Below are 24,842 nucleotides of genomic sequence, written 5' to 3' on the forward strand. Positions count from 1 at the left end.
TTAATAAATGAATGTCTTGCATATCCATTTCTGTAACATGTGCAGTACATTGTACTACAGTGTTATCGATTTCTAAATCAAATTGTACTTCCCCGCGGCTTGTAAGTAAACCACCAGAAAAACCTTTTAGAATAGTGTTGGTAGGTGAAACTTTCAGTGACAAAAGAGAAACAATTTGAGAATTTATAACATTCACTTGACTACCCGTATCTATATATGACTTTAGAAAAATTCCGTTGACCTTCACAACTTTCTTATAAATTTCGTTATAATTTTGCACTATTCTGATTTCCTTGGTATTGCTATCAGATTCAAGGTTCGGTTTGGCTTGTGAAGTTAATATACTTGAACAGCGGGAGGCAATATGACCTTGCCGACCGCACTTAAAACAAACTCGTTGATCAGGTAGCGTACAATTTCGTAAAATGTGACCTGTCTTCTTGCAACGCGGACAAGGATCGATTTCAGGATTAACTTTTTTATCAGCGGTGAACATTTGCTTAGTATCCTTGATTGGTGCGCGTACTTCGAATACTGGTGAACGATAATCATCGAGGGAACAGAGAAATGCCTCATAAAGTTCATCCGGACGCTGGCATTGGAAAGCACGTGCATTCGGTTGTAGTGAAGTCGGTAATCCTCTGATTATACACGAGACACTGGCAGCATCAGAAAGATTGCAGCGAAAACACATGGCGATTTTATCTTGATAGTATTTCGTCATTGTCTCGTTCGGTAACTTTTTTCTATGCATCATTTCGTCTAATAAAGCACTATAATCGCGATGTTTGGGAAAAGCTCGTACCAACAAATGTTTCCACTCATTCCAAGTATAGTTATATTCATCGAGTCTGTTGTACCACTTTCGAGCTTGCCCGCGAAGTTTGTCTTGTAAGTGAAAGGCTTTTACTTTATCATCCCAGCCATGTATGTCACCCAACTGATCAATCTTCTTTAACCATGCTGATACTGTGCAATCTTCTCCATCGGGGTCAAATTCTGGTATGAGGGACGCGGCGCGATGATCTTTAAAATTACCAAGTGGTACGCTTTCTTCATTAAGTTCGCGTATAGCTCTTTCAACTTTGTTCTCTAGCAAGGACTTTAATAATTTTCTTGCGGGTGGTGACGGACATTCTTCATCTTCGCTGGTATATTGTTCTTGCTCACTCCATCCAGGCGGTCGGACTCTGTTGCCGGCTTCATTAGGGCGATTACGTTTCATTATCCCGCTTCTGAGTAAAACGGCAGAGGTAAAACAAACACTTAAAGCACTTTATACAATTATTACTTTATTAAAAATCACTTATACAAACTGGCAGCGTTTCTACTTATTTGAATGCTAACACAAGAATAATCACATAAATCAACAATCGGCTCATTTATACCCTCTTTATTTGGCGGTGGAACGTAATGTCACTCACAACCGGAAGATCGTTATCGAACCGTATGGCTTTGGCTTTGGCTTGGCTTCGCTTGGCTATGGCGTGGCGTCATAAGGCTCGGCTAGGCAATATGGTGTGGCGTTACAGTAATATAAACTCTTTGTAATAAAAAAATATTTTTAAACTTTTTAGTTCGATTAGCTATAAAAGCGTGGTTTTTTTAGTTTTTTTAAACTATAATTTTTTAACTCTTTACCTTTACAAATCACATGGTGTCATCAGTTAATGGCATCTATTTTTAATTGATTACTTTGAATAGCTTTAAATAGTTTTAATTAACTTTTTTCCATCTATTATACTAAAATATAAATTTGGGAATTGAATCAGTATGTTGTAAACGGAGTAAAAGTAAGTGCATGGTGCAGTGTACCAATGGAATGTTACAGGTTGAGTCATATCGTATCGATCTTCTGTAAAGTTGACCGTGTAGGAGAATGATTGGAGCTTAATCCACTAGCTGCTCCAATGCGGGTTTGCGGAATTGTTACTTATTATGAGTGACGATCGCTATCAGAAATTTATGATAAAAACCGGGACCGATGGCTTAAAGTCCTCTATGAGGGACGGTGAGGAGTCCCATAAGGACAGAAATCCAAACCGGGAAGAAATATTTGTAAAAAAATATAAATAATGAGAACCTATTGCTTTTTGGAAGTCAAAATAGCAGACGAAGTTTTATAAGACATAGCCGACATTTGTGCCGATGTGAATAGCACATTATCATAGTAAACCTACATCGTTCCGATCCGCATCGAAGCTCACTTAAAAGCTCCGAAGTTATAGCCGAACAGAAAGACAAATGTGGTTTGCGATTTTGTTACATAATAATAGTCAGAGTTTCGTAGGATGTGGATGGTAGTTTTAATGATTTTAAAGCTTTTGATTAATTTTGCAATTATGAGTAGGTTGTGTAGACAAAAAAGCATATATTTACTTATCTGCGTGTAATAAAAAATGTAATGTAATGTAATAAAACTTCGATTTGTCAATAATAGATCATGCAGTGGCGCAGTGGTCACAGTTAAGCGAAATAAAGCATTTAAATTCAGCAAAAGAGCAGATGACATCATGACGGTTTATAATCTGTATGCGTAAACAAAAAAGTCACAGTAATTGAAGTACAGAACAAAATGGCCGACGGCGTTTGGGAATCAAGCGCTGGAGGTAGCTCAAGGCGAGACATTTATGCCCCACAAATGTTTATAACGATTATGAACTGTAGCATTTACGAACTGTGGACCAAAATGTTTCTTCAATGATACTAAATGTTTTGTTATACCCTTTACCCTTTGCGTGATTTCTAAACTAAGTTAGAACTACTAACTACCATAGTAAGTTTAGTAGTATTAAACTACGTTTTCAAGTATAGAAGATTGAGTTTAAGGAGTCTGATAATGTTAATATTAATAAAATTTTATTGAGTAGTTATTTGCTTTTTAGTTTTTGAAGTCGGTTTTTTGAAATAAACTTTTTTTTTACGTTTTACTGTTCATAGGTTATAGGTTTTTTATAAACAACAATAGGACCTAATAAGATCCGTACTTAAAATATCGTGACAATTATATCGTCCAAGTAAACAAAAATGCTCATAAAATGAAAATAATGGCAATTATTCGTATAAAAAAAAGAATTACGTAAATCGGATAAGAAATTTCGTCGTCATCGGTGTAAACACATAAAAAAATGTGAACCGAGTTGAAAACCTCCTCCTTTTTGAGTCGATCAAAAATTAAATTATCATCACTTCAGCCCATCGTAGTCCACTGCTGGACATAGGCCTCCACAAGTTCGCTCCAAAAATGGCGTGAACTCATGTGTTTTGCCCATAGTCACTACGCTGGGCAGGCGGGTTGGTGACCGATTAAAAAATTATTATTTATTTAATTAAATTATATTTTTATTTATCGAATTTTTGAAAAAAAGTGTATCAAAATATTATAATACGTGTTTATTTTTAATTACCATAAAGTGAAAAATAAGCACGCGTTTCCCTTGGTAAGCGTTTACAGTCATCAATATTATTATATTAAGTATATTATCATATATCATCATTAGTAGTGATCAATATTATTATATTAAGAACGTTGCCGACCCTATGCATGTTTTACCTACGTTTACATACAGGATATCATGTCTACATTTACACAGGCACACGCAACAAAACATGTATTCTAAATTTACTTCTGTGTGTGTGAAAAAAAAAAAGTGATTACGAAGGAAGCATTCAAGTCCTATAAATATGAGTTATATAAATTATTAACTTTCGAGGATTTTGTTACATCATCTAATTGTATCAAACTTGATCGCAAGCTCCGGCACTAATATTTAACGTCTTATACAAACTAATCTAAGCAAGTAAGTTAGTAACTAACTTGCCGGAGAACTTAGAGAAACAATGAAATAGTTCATGTGTGAAATGAACTAAATATTTCTTGTGGCTTCAAATGCTTTATATACTACGATAATTTATAACAAAGGGCTCAGCTTTATTAGAGGAATTAGAGAAATAAGTATAAATAGTAATTCATCTGAAAATTGGAGCGATGATAAGGTTTGATCGTGACTTTTGTATATATTAACTTAAGCTGAGGTAGGGCACAACAGGAAAATTCCTGCTCAAAATATGGAGCAGCCCGACTGGGGTAGTACCTCGACCTTACAGAAGATCACAGCTAACTAATACCGCTTTTAAGCAGTGTCGTGTTCCTGTAGTGAGTAAGTTGACCATAGCTCCAGAGGGGAATTGGGGATAGGGTCAACAATGCACTTGCGATGCTTCTGGTGTTACAAACTTCTATAAGCTACTGTAACCGCTTGCCATCAAGTGAATCGTACGTTTGTTTACTAACCTAGTTTTATATAATTAGGGGGGTTATAGGGTCAGCAATGCGTTTACGATACTTCTGGTGTTGTAGACGTCTATAAGCTACGGTAATCGCTTACCATCAGGTAAGTCGTAAGCTTGTTTGTCGACATGAGCTCATCAACTGTACAATTTAATTGACTGATTCGAATTATAATGTAATATTGTAACACAACTCAAGTTAGTGAATGGAATTCCACCCGCATGTTATGCGTTAACGCATCCAGTTAGATAGGCACTAAAACGGTATACGAAATAGTAAGTCAAGTAGAGTGCTGTGTGGCTACAGCACTAAAGAATTTAGCCACCCCCTCTCTTCCCATGGGTGTCGTAAGAGGCGACTAAGGGATAACAAGGTTCCATAACCATCTTGGAACTTAAGAAGCCGACCGATGGCGGGATAACCATCCAACTGCTGGCTTTGAAATACACAGGCCGAAGACGGGCAGCAGCGTCTTCGGTGTGACAAAGCCAATACTGCGGTCACCAACCCGTCTGCCCAGCGTGGTGACTATGGGCAAAACACATGAGTTAACGTTATTTTTGGCGTAAACTTGTGGAGGCCTATGTCCAGCAGTGGACTGTATAGGCTGTAATAATGATGAAGGCAAGTAGCATGCGGGAAACTGATAAATTTGCAACCAAACAGTTACAGACACAAATAATCGTGGCTACAAAATAAATTGTCAGTAACTATTCGTTACATAATTGCCAATACTTGTCACAAGTATAAGCAAACCCGAGAAAAGATGTACGTTTACTGAGAAAATCTAAAGCTTAGGTATTTAACTAGCCTCTGGAGCATCTCAGGAGATTAGGTTATGATCCTTTACAACAACAAGTCAGTATCTTATACCTAAATAATCACCTACATTGCACGAGGCACGAGGAGTTTTATATCCTGTTTAAAATTTCATGCTTTCAGACTTATTAGGACTAAGTCTAGTTTGTATATGAATAATTGCGTGCGTACAAAGTACACATGTCAGAAGTAAAACTTCTTTGGGAAACTAATTAAATAATTGTGTTTGCTCGCAAACGAAAAAAAACCGACTTCAATTACATCGACGAGTAATACAACGTAGATCGACGAAAAAATACTTAAGTAACTGCGCGTTATCAAAGATTACTCAAAAAGTAGTTATCAGATCTCAATGAAATTTATACGTGACCACATGACAAACATCAGAACACATTAAAAATTATTAAAATCGGTACACCCAATAAAAAGTTATTGCGGATTTTCAAGTAGTTCCCTTGATTTCTCTGGGATCCCATTATCAGATCCTAGTTTGATTATCATGGTACTAAACTAAGGATATTTTCTTTCCAACAAAAAAAAAGAATTATCAAAATCGGTACACCCAGTAAAAAGTTATTGCGGATTTTCAAGAATTTCCATCAATTTCTCTGGGATCCCATCATCAGATCCTAGTTTCCTTATTACGATACCAAACTAGGGATATCTCCGTTCCAACAAAAAAAAAAAAAGAATTATTAAAATCGGTACATCCAGTAGAAAGTTATGCGGTATAATACAACGTAGGTCGACGAAAAAAGCGTCAAGTAGAAACGCATTATTAGATATAGCTCGAAAAGTAGTTGTTAGATCTCAAATAAATTTAAATGGGACCAATTGGCACACACCATCTTTCGATTAAAAGAAAATTTGTCGAAATCGCTCCACCCAGTCAAAACATACATAAAAAAAATACAGTCGAATTGAGAACCTCCCCCTTTTTTGGAAGTAGGTTAAAAAAAACAAATAAAAAAGGGGTCACACATCCATGTATTGACCGCGCCCGACGTTGCTTAACTTCGGTGATCGGACTGGAATCGATGTATTCAACGTGGTATGAACGCTTAAAAATCGTGACGCCGTGACGCGTTAGATCTGTAAAGATTTTACCCCTCATGCAGCAAACGAAGTTTCAATTAAAAAAAAAAAAACGTTTCGTTTGTCTTGGAAATCTTTTAATTACGAGTACGTCGTTTTCGAAAGTTCGTTGAATAAGAGAACATAACTGAAGTCAGTTGAATTTCGTCATAAAGATATTCGAACGCCTTTCATAAAAGTGATCTAGTTCATTGAAATGAAAAGTTCTTCAGGTGTGAAACGGTTATAAGAAATCTTTACTGGCGCAGAATTTAAAAGCGTTGGAACGACTTTATCCACTAAATGAATGTCAAGTAAAAGTGAAAGTTTTGTTTTTCTCATTTTTTTAGTTTATAACGTATGTTAATGGGTATTTTATTCGATATCTATTTAAGCGAATAGATCACTTTACATATTAGAAACAAAATTACTTATCCTAAAAATAGTTTGTCCAAAAGTTTTAATGATTTTTGTGGATTGAATTTAGTTTCTAATAGTTTCGTGAAATATTAATGAATTCTCTTTATAATTGAATATTTTTAGGAAGATTATATGAAACTAAAAACAACACCAAGCAAAAGCAATTTGTTATAGAACGCAGGTGCCTATATTAAAAATCTTATTTCTTTGATTATTAATTGTTTGTTCTAATAACAACTAATAAAACTTTCTCAATAAATAGATGTCTAATCCAATACATTTGTTATAATTGGAATATATATATCTTAAGGAATAGAGTGTTTAAACGTACCTCTCCACTTAGTACTAATAGGTGTTCAACAGTTCAAATAGTATTAAGTAGGTATTTTTGCTGTCATAAACAATGTTGAGGCAGTAACCTAGTTGGCCTGTTTTCTTTTATTGCTGTCTCTGTGTGCCCTAGTCTTTTTTTATTATATTCTTTTATGTTAATGTTATTATTAAATTGTAAGAATTCATATTTATAATTTATGCATTGTTTATGTTCAAACACATGAGTTCACGTTATTTTTGGCGTGAACTTGTGGAGGCCTATGTCCAGCAGTGGACTGTATAGGCTGTAATGTTGATGATAATGATAATGATTATGTTCCTATGTAATAAAAGTTAAAGTTCTTATGTAATAAAATTTTTCTATACAACTCGTATGAAAAACTATGCGAGTAAAGTCATACACTCCAATCTGTAGTAATCTAACAATATCACGTTATGGTTCATTAAAACAATTCTTTTATACGGGTGTTTAAAATTAAAATAACTTTAGCATCATAAATAAGTTTTAATCGTTTGCTAAGAGCAGAACAACAACAAGTATCAAATTTTCCTTTTCACTATAATTACGGTAACCGAGGATAACATCCCGTATAAAAGGGGATAGGTTGTAATGTTTTTGAATCCGGTAATTGACTTTAGATGTATTATAATTGAGTTAGGTCTAATTGACTCGTATCGACTAAATGCCAACTGAATTATATGAACCATTTGACTTTACTAGTGGTCGCCTAGTGGTCGAAATTCGACCTGTTGTCAAAGACATATAAACAATTAACAAAAGAGTATTATGCGTATATGTGTCAAATATATGGTAGTGTGTATTGTGTTTTTTTACTGATTTAACATATTTTTATGCATAATTAAAAAAAATTGTTTTTGCTCACAAACAAAAAAAAACCGCCTTCAATTATATCGAAAAGTACTCTACTACTTACTCAAAAAGTTGTGATCAGATCTCGATAAAATTGTAACCACATGATAAATATCAGCTTTCGATTAAATTAAAGATCATCAAAATCGGTACACCCAGTAAAAAGTTATGCGGCATAATACAACGTAGGTTGACGAAAAAATAGTCAAGTAAAAACGCATTATATAACTCGAAAAGTAGTTGTTAAATCTCAAATAAATTTAAATAAGACCAAATGATATGTACCACCTTTTGATTAAAAAAAATTGACGAAATCGGCCCACACACTCAAAAGTTCTGAAGTATCATACATTAAAAAAATACAATCGAATTGAGATCCTTCTCCTTTTTTAGAAGTCGGTTATCTTGATTATTTTCTAATAATAGTACTAAGGGGTCTTCCAGTAATCACGTGATGTATTTTTATCAACTTTTAGACTTCCTAAGCCCCCTGGTGATATTTAGTGAGGTTTTAGATCCCCCCACAGACCTAGATATCACGTGTAATTTTTTTTTGCAAATTAAATTGTGATTTTCAGAATATTGTCTTTACATACAAGTATAATCTGATTACATTTTGAAAAATTAAATATTGCGATACAAATTTCTCGACAGGTTCAAGGTTGTTCGTTGTTTTTTTTTTGGTTTAGAAATCGCGCATTCAAACAGAACTCAGACTTCTAAAAGCGTTCTTATCATTAGAAGAACGATCTCCGCCAGATAAGGACGAACAAAAGACACAACAAAATCATTAAGGAAATGTACATAGAACTTTGAATAAAAGAAAAACGTCAAAATAATATACCCATTCATTGGAATTTAATTTATTATACTTATCTATACTACTAATATTATAAATAGGAAAGCTTTGATTGTTTATTTGCATTGAATAGGCTCTGAAACTACTGAACTGGTTTGAAGAATTCTTTCACTGTTAGGAATCTTTACTATCCGCGGGTGACATAGGCTATATTATAGTTTCAAAAATTAGGGAAAAAAATATTTTTAAATTTTCTGTTAAATACCCGTGCGAAACCGGGACGGGATGCTAGTATAAATATATAAATGCCGCGTTAATAGATTATTCGTTATTACTATCCCCGATTATCAATCTTCTCATCATCATCATCATTTCAGCCTATCGCAGTTCACTGCTGGACAAAGGCCTCGCCAAGTTCGCGCCAGATAACCCGGTCTTCCGCAATCCTCATCCAGCCTACACCGGCAATTTTACGTAGATCGTCTCAAACTAGACTAAACCAAATGCTACTCTATCCATGAAATGAATATCGAAATTGACTAGACGCAGAATAAATTCCCATTAACCTCTTCACAGACGCAGGCATAACATACCGCTACTCTTTGTATGCTATCCTGCAAACAGGTCGAGAATTGAGTAAAACTTCTTTACGCATGCTTGACTTAGGGAGTAAGCTGGCGAATGCGTGACGAGGGCGTTACAAAAAGTGTGACCGGACGAGGCTTAAGGAAGTTAAGAGGGAGATGTAAGTTACTGAAGATAGAGAGAAAGAGAGTTACGTTTCAAATATTACTGAAAACTAAAGAACTACTTCAGTCGTGTGGTCTAAAGCACACTCGTTTTTTTCTAATTGGCTCTTATATTCACAAGCTTTTTATTTAGCTATGAAACGTTCCTAGAATATAGAGATGATAATCTATAACTCATAACACATCGACCATTTTACATCTAAACTCGGTAACCAATAGAAAAAAACGTGAAACATATCAAAATTTTACATGCAGTAAATTATGTTAGACGTAAAAGCATATTTCAAGCCTTTAAAAGTTGTTTCAGACGATATTTGCATGACAGTGGACATCAAAGACATTTGAATATTTCAATTTGGACCTCCTGAAATCGACACGAACGTTTTGCATTTGCGATATCGGTCGCATTTCAATTTACAAACGCTTTGAAATGGTCCTCAGATGTACACGAATAAATACAATCTAAACATCATTAAGATAATTTGAAATTCTAATTACAATTTGTGCGTCTAAGTAAACACTCCATGCTGAGCATGAAATAAACTTGAAATGACAATATTATTTTGACAGTATTGATCCTGTTCCGTGAAATTAACTTGAATTTACTTGTATTTATTTTTAGTAATTTACTAAAATTGAAGAGTACGTTGTGCTGTGTGGTTACGACAGTAGATAATACAGCCATCCCCTTTCTTCCCATGGGTGTCGTAAGAGGTGACTAAGGGATATTACAGTTCCACTACCACCTAGGAACTTAAAAAGCCGACAGATGGCGGGATAACCGACCAACTGCTGGCTTTGAAATATTCAGGCCGAAGACGGACAGCAGCGTCTTTGCTGCGACAAAGCCAGCCCTGCGGTCACCAACCCACCTGCCCAGCGTGGTGACTATGGGCAAAACACATGAGTTCACGCCATTTTTGGCGCGAACTCGTGGAGGCCTATGGCCAGCAGTGGACTGCGATAGGCTGAAGTGATGTGAAGTTAAGAGTATGTTTGTGTATCGTAAGACCATTATAAAAATTATTTATATGTATTATTTTATTTAAAAATGTACAGGAATTAAAAGTATAAATTTAATGAGTAATTAAAGTTAATATTTTAACAAATGTTTCAACTGCCTGTTACAAATAACGTTAATACTATTTGTATTTTTTGTATGTTAAAATAAGAAAATTCATTTTTTCCTAAGTAAAAAATAATTATAAACAAAATACACGTAATAATTATAAACATATTACACACACATATCTCTATTGAGTATATATATATAAGAAAGGCTCCAAGAAGCGAAAAATTTATAAAGGAATTATTTAAACATTTTTTATTATCTGCAATGAAGACGGAGGTTGGGAAAAATTGTTCAACGGAAATTAATTTATTCAAGTGTTTAAAATACACTAGAATTTTCTTGAATTTTACTATTAATATTCAACTCAAAAAAAATAATTAAAGACGTACTTGCTTTGGTGGCAGCGCTTACTGAGCCTTTTTTTCAATGTGAAAGGTAAATTATAAATAATAGAGATAGAACTCCGAAAGGTGGATATTTTTATCGAAAAGTTCCTCCTCTTTAAAGAGCGTTATTAAAATTCCTTAAATGTTAACAGTTTCAGAGTTATCGACGAAAACCAAAATTAATTTTTCCAACTTATTTGGTTACTAACTTTTGCAATTTTTCGGTTGCTAGATCCTTCAGAGCCATTTTTCTAGACGTCATTCCGGATCGAATGAACTATGGCTCATATTTTCTGGAGTTTTATATCTATTTAACACGTTTTTGAACTTATTGACTTGACTACACTAGTCAGGAAAGAATGTCGTACAGCTGGACAGACAGAGAAAATGTTATATTTGTGTGAACATGTACGGTCGGCCAAGAAAGGGTGTACCAGTTTTGATTTAGTTTGCTGGTCATCGAAAATTACAACAAGGCTCGTTATTAAAAGATATTATTGAAAGAGACATATAATAATGACGTAAACCTAATTGATAAGTATTCATACGTCATTATTATACATGACATTTTAAACTCTATTAGGTATAAATAATATCGTTGTCTATAATCAGATAATGACGGCAAAAGAAGTTGTCAGATCGATCTGCAAGCGAAACTAATCTTTATCACCTATGAATCTGCAAGCGGTATTCAACCTTAGTGTGGCACACCACTTTTTTGGCCGACGGTATATAAGGTATAAAAATTGACGAACACAAAAATCAATAATCATGTGATACAAAAAAAAATACGCTTTTCACCGACTTCAGCCCGCCCTATTGAATTTTCAATCTAAGTGAGTATAGTGGCTTTTAAAGTTAAAATAATAAGTTGATGAGAGTGAGACCCATTTTTCAGCACTCTAACACATGTGAACGTATTGTAAAATAAAAACAAAAATTGTTTTCTAATGAAAATTCATTGTTTGCCTCCTTTGTTTGTACTTCTTTATTTAGTTTAATTTTTATATTCTATGTTCAATACTTTAGAATGAGATAAATAAATGGTATATTTAATTATTTATTTAAAGTAACCAACCGAACCGAACATAACGAATTGTTAAAGTAGGTAACCAATCCGACTAAAAGCTAGTAAAACAATAAACGGGTTAATCTTAGTCTCCAGAATATACTCACGTAGTAAAATCCCGTATGAACACTGAATCAAGCTTTATGAGATCAAAGAAAATTGCGCTTTGAGTTTTTAGACCAAGCATTGGTTCAGTTTTATGGTTGGTAAGGAACTGTATGTTTATATACTGGAATCTGAGTAAGTTTAATTTAAGTTTTAGTATACTTCTCATACTCGGGATAACCATCTAACTCGGGATAACCATTCAACTGCTGTCTTTAAAATACAAAGGTCGAAGACGACTAGCAGCGTCTTGGGCGCGACAAAATCAGCCCTGCGTTCACCAACTCTGCCCAGCATTATGTAGTCACACATGAGTTCACGCCATTTTTGGTGCGAACTTGTGGAGACCCATATCCAGCAGTGGACTGCGATAGGTTGAAGTGATGATGATGACACTTCTCATCGTCTATCCGCAGTAGAAGGGCGTTGCGGATTTATTTCGAGTATATATATTTTTTCAATTTGAGAGATTACATTTTCCCAGAATTGGGACGTTTTCGGGTCCTAACAATACCTTATAGTTATGGTTCTTACTTCAAAGTCGACTTCAATAAAGTTCTTAAATTAGTTTTTCTGGCGGTTATATTTACATATCTATGTATAAAAATATCTGTAATTAGATCCCACTTAAAAGATGTGATATTTCTACCTCTATTTGTAGTAAAGCTTCTTTATGCTCACTTAACTTGGGGTGTAAGCTTGTGAATGCGTGATGAGAGCGTTACGAAAAGTGTGATCGGGCGAGGGAGGTGAGAGGAGCAAGAGAGAGAAGTGCGAGAACACATTTTCTTTCTTTCTTTCTCTCATAGCCAGTTACGTTTCGTATATCTAAGACACAATGTAGGCATATTGTGCAGAAATTTTCATTTCTCCAAACTTTTTAGCTCTCGAATTTTGTCACATATAATCCTGTAGCGATAACAAGTTCGCTGGGTCAGCTAGTAGGTACATAGTCAAACATTGTACGAAAGCGTTGAACTAAACAAGACAGTATAAACCAAACAATTTATAATTAACTTTACTTAGGTACTCTATACCTGTGCAAACAAAATGCAAGGTAAATTTGTATGACAAAATTGATTAAAAGAAACTTGCTTGGCACGAGTGCGTCATATCGACTTCTTTGTTCAGCGATTCTCAATGTTTTCTCTGATCATATGACTTTAATATTTTGCTACGTAGAAAAATCAAAATATTTTTATTACATAATAGATTTCTTCCGACGGTTTCGTCTGTGTGGACTACTTTTAACGTAAACTTTTAGTTTATGAACATTATAATAAAACTGTAAACTTCTATAAATGTACGTTCGCAGTAATGTTTCCGGACCCATTTTTTTATTGTTTTTACGTGGGGAAAATCCATCATGGATACCCTCCAGTACGAGGGCGCCAGAGGGTTATGTCAGATTCCTACTGACTAAAAAACCACCACGTGTGAGCAGTCGTCCGCCTGGGTGGGGCGAGATGGGGTCGCGCTAGCATTCGCCACCTCACCCCGGCGGTAGGCCCGGACGAAACCTCCGGGCCCTGGCACAATGGTGAGGGTGGCCTCGCTCACAACAAGGCCACGCCATGTTTTCGGCCCATGACACAGGTGGAAGCCCTAGTGTAAAAAAAAAAACTAATAAAATAAGAAGTATCGTGCTTCGTAATAGTTTTCTAATTTAGAACTTTATTATTCGTGGGACAAGTTTAAATAAATGGCTTTGCGTGTTGCGGACAAGGTTTGAGAAGCATAGTCTTAGTGAACTTAGTTGCAAAATTACTTAGGAGTTAAAACTTGTGGAGGAAAGAAAATTTATTATAAGAAACAATTTTATGACGATATTTTCATTTTTATAAGGTACTATCGTGAAATTTAATTCAAAGATTATGCAATGTAGATTTTGTTCCACATAAAAAATTAAAAGATGTGCATGGTTGCTTCTGTGTTGGTTTTCAGCGCTTATTAGATTTTTTAATACGCGTATTTAATACGTTATTAAAAGCTTATCAACACAAAGCTTATCATATGTGGTACGTAAATCCAGATAAAATAATTAAAAAAAAAAAACTTTATTCAAATAGACTTCAAAAGCACTTTCGAATCTTCTTTTTACAAATTAAAATTTTAAAGTGATGATTATTATTTTTAAAAGTGAAACTACCACCGATTCGGAATGTAGATCCTGCAGAAAAGGATCGGTAAGGAACTCCGCAGTTACGCTTTTGAAAATAATATGTAAACTATGTTAGTGAAATAAACCGCTAACATGCATGTACAAAGTAAACCAGACATCCGAAGAAATTAATCAAATTATACAATAATTTGTTATGCATTGTTGTTAGAAAAAAAAATATGCTGGTACAAAGTTCGATAGGTCAGCAAAAATGTATTAGTAATTTCTGAAATCGAGTTTAAGACACAAATATATATATATATATATATATATATATATACTAGCGACCCGCTCCGGCTTCGCACGGGTATAAAATATAATTATAGCCTATGTCATTCACTGAAAAAATGAATAAAATCGATCCAGTAGTTTTGATTTATTCATTACTGCCCGTGGCCCGCACACGCGGAACCGCCGCAAACGCTACGTACCGCGATTTTTAAATCTGTAATATCTTCGAAAATATTCATTTAAATCATATGCTGTAAAGGGCCATATAGATCTATATTAAATAAGAAATATATTTAAGGTATTTAATTGGATAAGAATTAATGCTGTATTGGTTAAAATCGCTTCGAAAATTAGCCATTATTTGTCGTAAAAAGTAAATGACAAAAAAATGTTATTGTGGGATATCCATAAGAGATAGGTATATACCATCGCGGAGTTTTCTGTAGACCTTATGAATGTGTACAATACTTAGTACATTATTTTGATAAATCTCGTAGGGTTCAGCCTGCGTTTGCAATTTAAGCGAAAAAAAAAAATTATTATTTACGACATAACATTAGAAAACTCAAAAATAACAGTATTTTTCCACTATTTAATGGATGTTATTATACATATAAACCTTCCTCTTGAATCAATCTATCTATTAAAAAGAACCGCATCAAAATCCGTTGCGTAGTTTTAAAGATTTAAGCGTACATACATGTGCAGGGACAGAGAAAGCGACTTTGTTTTATACTATGTAGTGATATATTAGCTCTGTTAAATAGTCGTTGATGGAATCAGTGCGTCAACGCTCAAATCAACATATAACCTCCTTAGACCATATAAAAAATTATATCTAATAATTAATTTAAATATCTCAAAATTGCAATAATTAACACAGTTTTCCCTCAAACTAATATCCGCTCCAAAGCGACACGTGACATATGAAATTGCAGACAGCGTGTGACTACAAAGGGAATAGGAATATCATAGCCGAAGTTAGGGTTATTCAATATTATCGTGTAAGCGCCCACCCCCGGGCGTGCTCTACGTGTCCTTCGTCCTAGAATTGGTTTACAGCTGTGTAATCAAAACAACAACGTTTTGGTGAAACGCTGCGTGTTATATCAATGCCGATTGTTTTATTGTTTGATTACTACTGATTTGATTTATTTATTTATTTTAATAGAAGCGTACAGTATATAATAAATTTTATACTTAGAACATATTAAAAAGTAATTAATAAAACAGTTTTTAATGATTATGTATACAAAATGTTATTAAGCTGGCGTCCTTCGTTTTAGGGCCCTATAGAAATACGTGGAGGCATATATTTAGGCATTTAGTTAGGTATATATTTAGGTTGTAATATCGATTCTGATAGTGCAGTAAAATTTAAGGATGCCAGTTGAACAATACGTTGAAAAGATAAATAATCTATACTAATAAATGATCGGAATAATACTAATATATGATATGTTGGTGATTATAATGAATCAACTTTTTCGGATTTTATCGCGGTTCATTGAGTTTTTTAGATGCCTCACATTTCGAATATTTTACAGCAAACTATGTCACGGGAGGACAACTGCAAGCTGCGTCACCGGGCTAGTTAATTTTCCTACCGTGACTGTGATTTAAATCTGTGCGCTAAGCAAATTTATATTTATTCATAACTAGCGACCCGCCCCGGCTTCGCACGGGTGCAATGCTGATACTAAGTACACTACAGAATGTCTTTATTTATAGTATGAAGCTAGCTTATGGCATGGTTATTAACATAATAACAACATTCAAATATGCGTCGTTAGATTACACGTTGTTACAGAAGGATTTGAAGAAATAGAGGTTCACTGCTCGTTCACCGTAGATAGCGTGATAATTTGTAGCCTATATGTTGACCCGACTTCTTAATAATATTCGTGCCAAATTTCAAGTAAAATCCATGCAGTACTTTTTGAGTTTATCCCGGACATACATACAGACAAACAGACAAAAAAACAAAAATTCTAAAAACTATATTTTTGGCTTCGGTATCGATTGTAGATCACACCCCAAGTATTCTTTTAAAATAAATATTCAATGTACAGTTTTGACTTTCCTACCATTTTATTATATGTATAGAAAAAGCGCTATTATTACTCAAATTTTCCTTCTAGATGACCTTGAATGAAAGAAATTTATTCTACGGTACGCCAGAGGATACTTTCAAAATAGTTATAAAAATAAATGTATACAAAAATAAAAGAAATTGTACAATCGCAGGCTTTATCGCTTAATAGCAATCTCTTCAAGACAACTAGTTAGTGGTGGGATTAGTAGGAAAAAAAAATTATAATAATCATTGGGCAAGTGTATCTTGTTGTGATAGCACGATAGTAATATCAATTAACAGTGAAAAAACTTAGAAGTTACTAAGAAGTTTAACTTAGAAGACAAGATATTATTTTAAATCCGCTAAACAGAAGAAAATAAGAATGCTATACTTTTATACAATGATAAAATTTTATGTATAATTAAAAAAAATATTAGTATTCTGCACTCCTTCTCTATATAAACTATAAGTGTACGAAATTTCATACTCGTCCGTCCGCCCAATTTTCTTAAAAAAGGGGTACAATGTTTTTACTTTACGTATTATAATATATAGATATTTCTTCTTGAGACCCTGCTAGAAATTTTGTTTAACACTTTGTTAATTTAATACTATTAAATGAGCAATTCTTGTATATATATACATGAATTGCGTTAGAATACGAAGGTAAATTTCGCAATTGTCAATAAATAGCTCAGGTGGGAATTGGCCGGTCGGGATCGACCGAGAAGACCACGGTTCAAATCCTCATGTCTAGTTCGATTATTTTTTTCCTCTTTTTTTTCTAATTTCACTCACGATTTTTGATTTAAATAACCAGTTCATATTTTTTATTATTATGTTGGTAAAATCGGAAAATATTATTCATATTTTATCAATATATAATTAGTGTTTAAGCATGATTTCCAAAAAACACAATTTACTAAAAATACCGCGCTAAGCTCGCTCACACGGGCACTCGTCGTTTATATTGCATAATTGGTCTGTTCCCTGACGTAGCATTTCTAACCGCAGGCATTATTCATTTTGGGTTGTATAATGTAACTCTTTATTTGGGAAAGCTAATGAGCTTTAATACAATAAATTTTAAATTCAGTATCAACGAACGCATTGTTCTCGACTTCTACGAATCGAGATCTAATAGGTACTAACTTCTGTGTTCACTTGGGATGTAATACAAGGTCAACATTTGACTAGGATATTTGGTGACACTACTACACATAGCGTGTTATCAATACATATTTGTCACTTGACACGCTGTCGCGTGTCTTTAAGCAAGACGAATATTCAATATTTTGCCACTTCGTGATTCAGAATATAGCATCCAACTACTGGGATTAGGCTTCCTTCTTTTTGTAGGAGAAGTGTTAGAGCTTAATTCACCACGCTGCTCCACTGTAGGCTGGCGGATATATTTATTACTATGAGTAACATTTGTTATCAGATGTATATGAAAACAACCGGGACCGACAGCTTAAAGTATTTTTCGAAGCATGGTAGAAGACAAGGGCAGACATCCAAACCGAAAAGAAATATTTATCGAAATATCCGTCCCGTGTAGGAATCGAATCCCCAAATCAACGGTGCTTACATGGCATACACACAACTACACCAGAGCGGTTGTCTGTTACTTAATAATTCGAAAAGTAAATTTATTAATTTACTGTAATGATGAATAGAATACATATTTATAACAATAGAGGGGCTTAATGCCTTTAGGCGTTATTGAACAGTCAATCTCTAAGCTTTAACAATAATGGTGCAAACAATGAGTTCGATAATGAATATTAATATAGGAATAATCATTGTTAATCTTTAAAATAATTACTAACTTAATGTTTTCTAATATTAACGCGAATTTCATCCATTACAATGAAACCATTTTTTGGAACCAGTTTTTAAATGCTCGACCTTTTGGATATCTTACAGCAACCATGTCACATGTACTCCCGTGACTATGAAATTAATAAACCGAGATAAAATCAGAAAAAGTTGTCTCATTATAATCACTAACTTGTATTACTAAGCAAGATAAAAAATACTAACTTGTAACGAGGCGAGTCGGCAAACAATCACACGGCTTACCTGTGGGTAAGCGATTACCGTAGCCTATCATTATCATCATTGGCAGTAGTCCGTCTATTGCAGACGATTTAGACAGTGTCAGACAGACACTGTGTCGCCTAGGATACACTTCAAGAAAACGCAGAGTTGCCTAAGCTCTGCGTCACCCTCTCGACCCCACTGGCTAGGCCCACGGGAACGACGAATCGATACGTGTGGAGCCAGTTCAGCTGCAGGAGTCTTCTATTTTAGAGCTATGCCGCGAATGCTTGACGGATACCCCATTTCGGGTTTCAAATGAAGTTTTCCTTCTCCAGGTTCCTGATGGTTTTGAGCCAGGTTTATCCCTTGGTCGCCTTTTATGACCCCCACGGAAAGAAAGGGGGTGGTGCTATTCTACTCGGCCGACACCACACGCATAGCCTATAGATGTCTGCAAAAATAGAATAATCGCAAGCGCGCTACCCTACCTAACCCTCCCCAGGAGCTCTGGCCACTTTAGTCACCACAGGAACACAATTCTACTTGAGAACAGTATTATTTGTCTGTGGTCTATAAGGTTCAGGTACTTCCCCAGTCCGGCTGCTTCAATTTTTGAAGGATTAGAGCTTAATTCACCCCGCTGCTCCACTGCGGATCGGCGAATTTACATTATCATAATGAAATATAATCCAAAAGTTATAGTTCCATATCTCTAGAAAATGCGAGAGAACTCAAATATATCTTTTGTATTCAAAAAATTGGGAGCTATTATCTTAATAATTTTGATTTCCAAGGCACTCAGCTTAAGAGACAAATATTTTTTTATTAACAATATAAAGCTGAAAATAAGTATTACATTTTTTATTTTGATTTTATAGAAGTCATGATATAAAAATGGAAATAAGAAATGAAAATGTACAGAGCACGCAAGGTTTGTTTTATTGTTAGCAATCTCTTACAGATAATCTTAGGCGAGAGGAAATAGTATTAAAAGTATATTTGTGAAACTTTATACTAGAACCGACTGGGTCAGTACCAGAAGATCACAGCTAAATAATATTGTTTTCAAGCAGTGTTGTATTCCTTTTGGTGAGTAAGGTGCCCAGAGCTCCTGGGGGCAATTGGGAATAGGGTCGGCAACGCGCTCGCGATGCTTCTGGCGTTGCAGACAGACGTCTTCCGAAGTCTTATAGACATAAGCTTCGGTAATCGCTTACCATCAGGTGAGCCGTACGCTTATTTTCCGATCTCGTTCTACAATAAATATTATCTCAAATCTATTTGTATATTCATAAAATATTTATTTCTTATTTCTAACAAACAAATAAAAGTAATATAAATTAGGAGAATGAGTATGTTGCCATTACGCGATTTTTCCAAATATTTATAACTATCTCTGTGAAAGAAAATTGAAATTGGATATTATTTTCTTTATATACAAGTATTTGATACCAATTATGTCCCTATTCTTATTTTAATAAATACATTTTTAATATGTACGATTTTATTTTTGTGTACCCACACATTAGGAATTCTAAACATTTTTTGAATATCATATCAAAAATTGACCGCTCCAGCGGGATTCGAACCCGCGTCTCCGACTGACCGTGTCGGCGCTCTAGCCAATTAAGCTATGGAACGATGTACCCGCTAGAGCGAAATTCTTGATATGATGATTTTTATTTTCGGTTTAAGCGAACCGTGGCCGTGTGAATTTTTAACCGATTTCCAAAAAAGGAGGAGGTTCTCAATTCGACTGTATTTTTTATTTTATTTTTTATGTATGTTACATCAGAACTTTTGACTGGGTGGAGCGATTTCGACAAATTTTCTTTTAATCGAAAGGTGGTGTGTGCCAATTGGTTCTAACAACTACTTTTCGAGTTATATCTAATAATGCGTTTTTACTTGACGCTTTTTTCGTCAACAAGCGTACGGCTCACCTGATGGTAAGAGATTACCGTAGCTTATAGACGCCTGCAACACTAGAAGCTTCCCAAGCGCGTTGCCGACCCAATCCCCAATCCCTCCAGGAGCTACAGGCTAAAAGCATTTAGCTATATTAGCCGGCTGTTACTATAACACAAGCATTAAGTTCCTTAGGAAGAGACTTTTATTTACGTTGTTAGTTAGAAATATTTAAATACAAAATAAGATGAAACGAAATCGCGGCAACAGCTTGTTAAATTTAATAATGTTATACAAACTAATCAGCTGATGGATACAGAGCTATCCCGACTACAGTGCTTGTAATTTGTATTAACCGACGCGCCCCTGTGTTCAGTGTGATATGTATATATAAATGTACGTAGGTATGTATATTGACTTGCCTGTGGCGAAATTTGCAGTAAAGATTTTTTTCTATGGGGTTGTGGGTTCGATTTGCGCCCCGAGTCTAGGTGTTTTGTGTTATTTTTAACCGATTTCCAAAAAAGGAGGAGGTTCTCAATTCGACTGTATTTTTTTTAATGTATGTTACATCAGAACTTTTGACCGGGTGGACCGATTTCGACAATTTTTTTTTAATCGAAAGGTGGTGTGTGTCAATTGGTTCCACTTAAATTTATTTGAGATCTAACAACTACTTTTTGAGTTATATCTAATAATGCGTTTTTACTTGACGCTTTTTTCGTCGATCTACGTTGTATTATACCGCATAACTTTCTACTGGGTGTACCGATTTTGATAATTATTTTTTTATTGGAAAGGAGATATCACTAGTTTAGTACCATGATAAGGAAACCAGGATCTGATGATGGGATCCTAGAGAAATCGAGGGAAACTCTTGAAAATCCGCAATAACTTTTTACTAGGTGTACCGATTTTGATAATTCTTTTTTTGTTAGAAAGAAGATATCCCTAGTTTAGTACCATGATAAGGAAATCAGGATCTGATGATGGGATCCAAGAGAAATCGAGGGAACTTCTTGAAAATCCGCAATAACTTTTTATTAGGTGTACCGATTTTAATGATTTTTAATTTAATCGAAAGCCGATGTTTATCATGTGGTCACATTATATTTCATCGAGATCTGATAACTACTTTTTGAGTAATCTTTGATAATGCGTTGTTACTTGACTATTTTTTCGTCGATCTACGTTGTCTCGTTGTTACTCGTCGATGTAATTGAAGTCGCTTTTTTTTTTCGTTTGCGAGCAAACACAATTATTTAACTGGGGTTTCTTTTTTTTTCATATTGGAACAACATTACCAGACTTTTATAGTAAATTAAACGGAATACTTAAATGGAAGTACTTATCCATAGTAATATTGACAAAAACTATTGTTAAAATAATTATTTAATAAAAAATATTAGCAAAACATAAATCAATCAAGTTTCCACATTAAAAAAAGTTATAATTACATAAATACAACAATATTTTTGACAACAATTATCCAATTAAAGTCTCAATTGTCGTTCGAACGCTGTTGAGTATGACACGTTTATTTGTCATAATTAATTACTATTCCCAAGTCAGTGGAATCCGAGCACGTGTCAGAATGAAGCGTGACAACTTGACACGTGCACGGTAATTACAGCCATTGTATTACTAAGTGCTAATTGCCTTATGTACACAATTAGTTCGATGAGGAGAAATTGAGAATTACCTGCCACAGGTCACAATGGAAAGGTGAAACGAGTTTAATATAGTTGTTAAAGGTAATATATACTTTAAAAAGTCTGTATAGGTAGGTGTTATACTCATTTTATAAACTGGCTAGTTTGACTGTCATTTTTATTTAGATAATAGAATATTTAAAAAAAGAACTTAAAAAAAAAAGATTTGGGAGAATTTATTGAAAATTCAAAATATTCAATTATGTATTAAATTATTGTACTATAAACTTTAATGGTCAAAAGTAAAAGCTTGTATTATTTCATAAAGATTTCAGCTCAATCAAGTTAATATAGGAACATTAGAGGCAAGCATTAGAGCATCTTTAGATCAATTTTACAATAGTCTAAGAACGAATAGTCTAAAATCTAAAATCACTAACAACTGTAACTGAGGTAAGGCATAGTAGGAAATATCCTGCTCAAAATCTGGTTTAGCCCGACTGAAGAACTTGACCTTACAGGTCAGTAAGGTGACCAGAGCTCCAGGGGGGAATTGGGAATAGGGTCGGCAACGCGCTCGCGATGCTTCTGGTTATCACTTACAATTAGGTAAACCATACGCTTGTTTACCGACCGACTTAGTTATATACAATAAAAATTATATATATCTAATTTAATGGAATAACCATTTGTCCTTCTTCCTACATTTGATTGATTTAGCAGAATATGAATATCACTCATCCAATTGAGCAAAGTCGTCATAAATCAATAGAATAAAACAGTTGTTTAATTCTACTGATTTATGACGACTTTGGGAATTGCCAATGCATGTTAAAATTACAATTGTATTGTGATCGAAATAACTGTTTAATCGAACACAAAACAGGAGGGTAATGTTTTCAGGAGATATATGAACATTCATGTGTCTTTGTGACTCTCCCCACCATGCTTCGGAGAGCCTGTTAAGCTGTCGGTCCTGGATGTCATCATAGACTCCTGACAGCGATAGCTAGTCATAGTAAGGAATATATTTGCCAATCCGTATATCCGTCCTGCTCTCAAAATGTTTAAAAATTTCCATTGTATAATTTAATGACTGTTATCTGTGTATACAAAACGAAGGAATCGTCGAAACATATGTACGAGCATAACTACGTACAAACTATCAAAACAATGTTTTTGTATAAGAAAATTTTAATAAAATCAATATTATCGCGATTAAAAAAAAACTACACGGAGTTCGTGGGGCCATATATATTTGTGTAGCATATATTTGTCCTACATATATAACATATACAATATTATGGGTTTATATGAATTCAAGAAAAATAATAAAATCAAATCAAATCCACACTAGTGTAATAGTGCGTCTAGGCGCCTAAAACAACGCCGCAGCTAAAATACTACCAATTTGCGGGTTCGATTTCCGCTCCGGTCCGGTTATCCGGTTTTGATGTTCTTTTTTTTCTTTAATGCTTAAAGAGGGTTTGTTCAAGTATTGAAAATGACATCCCCATCTTAAGACTACCTTCGCTTACACGCTAAGTTATAAATACAATAAAGAATTTTTGCTTCTGACGATTGTGGATGACTTAATATTACATTAACCATACCTATATCGAGCAGATTAATATCGTTAACAGTAATAAAGGTCTGCTTTTCCAGTTCGACCCGCAACATTCCATGAGTATGTGATAAATCTTTGTGCTTCTCCCCACCGTGCCTAAGAGAGCACGTTAAGCTGTCCATCCTGGTTGTTATCATAAATAGCTGATAGCGATCATATCCGCCAACCCGCAGTGAAGCAGCGTGTTTGATTATTCTCCAATTCTTTTCCTATATGGAGAAAGAGGCCTATGTCCAGCCGTGGAGTGTATCCGGCTGAATCGTGATTGTCGAAATAAAATCAACAGAAAAAAAATAATGTACGGATATAAATAACATGGATTAATTAATGGCGAAATTCTTTAGGACATAGCGAACCCTTTTTAAGTGACCACAGCCTCACTGAGCAAAGCGTAATTTGAGGGACTGCATGAATTTTTAGAAAGGCACTTAAAAGCCGGTACCGCGAAATTTTAATATTGAAATCAGTTAGAACTGTGGGCACATATCTTTATTTTTACTTATATACGTTCTGTGTGATACAGATCTTATAATGACGTGATAATTTTATTTTTTCGTAAAAAGAAATCTCAAGACATAACCATAGTAACAAGACGTTTATGCCATTTTTAAGAACTAGAAAAGCTTAAATCTTTTTAGGAAAGATAATTGTATTGTTTCGTTTTCGCTTTTTATTTAGTACGTGTGTACTTGTACTGTATTTGTGCTAGTGGCTCTCTCTTCTTCCATCTTTGTTGTTTATATCTTGTGGTGGAGTTATAATATATGAGACACCAAGTGATTTGAACATTTTATTTATCCCACAAGCGATATATTCCTACACTGGTGACCTATAACTGTTATTGTATGTACGTTCCCTGACTAAAACTTATATAACTTTATCAAACTTACTAACCTCATAACGCATGTGTCTGAATGTTGAACTACGTTTGAATTATAATTTAAAATTCTTTGCAGAAAACAATTGTAATTTTTTTTACCATTTTTTTAGCTGAATCTATTATTCCAAACCAAATTAGAATTGGAACCAAAGACCTCATTTTACAAATTGAAATTGTATAAGTCTTTAAAAATTAATTGTAATTCAAAAACAATTGCTGCATGGATGACGCATATACCGACCAAATGGTAGTCAAAGTAAAAACTCTTACGA

At 34.4% G+C, this 24,842-nt stretch overlaps 1 protein-coding gene across 1 annotated transcript in view; it reads right to left on the bottom strand.

The window, feature by feature from the left end:
- The window catches only part of LOC123660980 (dopamine D2-like receptor), a 74,933-nt gene that overhangs the window by 46,491 nt on the left and 3,600 nt on the right, over nt 1-24,842 (bottom strand). The gene's annotated exons all lie outside the window — the stretch shown is intronic.

This window comes from Melitaea cinxia, chromosome 16 (genome assembly GCF_905220565.1).
Source record: "Melitaea cinxia chromosome 16, ilMelCinx1.1, whole genome shotgun sequence".
Lineage (NCBI taxonomy): Eukaryota > Metazoa > Arthropoda > Insecta > Lepidoptera > Nymphalidae > Melitaea > Melitaea cinxia.